At 39.7% G+C, this 791-nt stretch overlaps 1 non-coding gene across 1 annotated transcript; it reads right to left on the bottom strand.

The window, feature by feature from the left end:
• Positions 1–375: 375 nt before the first annotated feature.
• On the bottom strand, positions 376–479 carry LOC112099338. Its single transcript, XR_002906142.1, has one exon. It is a non-coding gene; the product is annotated as a small nucleolar RNA R71 (small nucleolar RNA).
• Positions 480–791: the final 312 nt, after the last annotated feature.

The following is a 791-nucleotide window of genomic DNA, read 5'->3' as shown; positions in this document are numbered from 1 at the left end:
GCAACCACAGGAGAGGCCATCTCTAAGGACTACTTCAGTCCTTTAGCTAATTTGAGCACATCATGCATAAGATACCCAAATGTAGCTGCTAGGAGCTTTGAATTAAAACCTAGTGTGCTAAATTGTCTCCCCGCATTTTATGGCCTAGAAAATGAGGACCCATATAATCATCTGAATGATTTTCATGCCATTTGTAAAACTTTTAAATATGAAAATTTTTCAGACGATGATGTTAAACTCAGATTATTCCCATTTTCTTTAAAGGATAGAGCTCGTTCATGGTTAAATACTTTACTTGCTAATAGCATCTCATCATGGGAACAAATGGTAACGAAATTTTTGAATAAATATTTCCCAGTGCATAAAACCAATGCTATTCGCAGGGAAATCTCAGAGTTTACTCAGAGAGATGACGAGCAGTTTTTCGAAACATGGGAGCGATTCAATGGGCTACTCTTGAAGTGTCCACATCATGGGTACGAGAAATGGCACCAATGCCAATACGTTTTGGAGGGATTACTACCGAATGTGCAAGAATGGCTAATGGCAACAAGTGGAGGGGAGCTAATGTCAAAAAGTGCATCAGAAATTTGAGAGTTTTTCCAGCGACAAGCGGACAATTCCCAACAACGGAGTCGATCACTCAGGAATACTAGAAGGATTAAGGGAGTAAATGAGGTTTACAGTGGCGAGTCAAGTTCAGAAATCAAAGAAGTCAAGGAGATGGTTGAAGGTCTTGCTCGACAAATAGCATCGTTATCGACTGCTAAATCAACAGAACCATATGACCA

The sequence above is a fragment of the Citrus clementina genome, unplaced genomic scaffold (assembly GCF_000493195.1).
Source record: "Citrus clementina cultivar Clemenules unplaced genomic scaffold, Citrus_clementina_v1.0 scaffold_4, whole genome shotgun sequence".
In the NCBI taxonomy this organism is placed as follows: Eukaryota; Viridiplantae; Streptophyta; class Magnoliopsida; order Sapindales; family Rutaceae; genus Citrus; species Citrus x clementina.
This window is presented reverse-complemented; position numbering and strand designations above follow the sequence as displayed.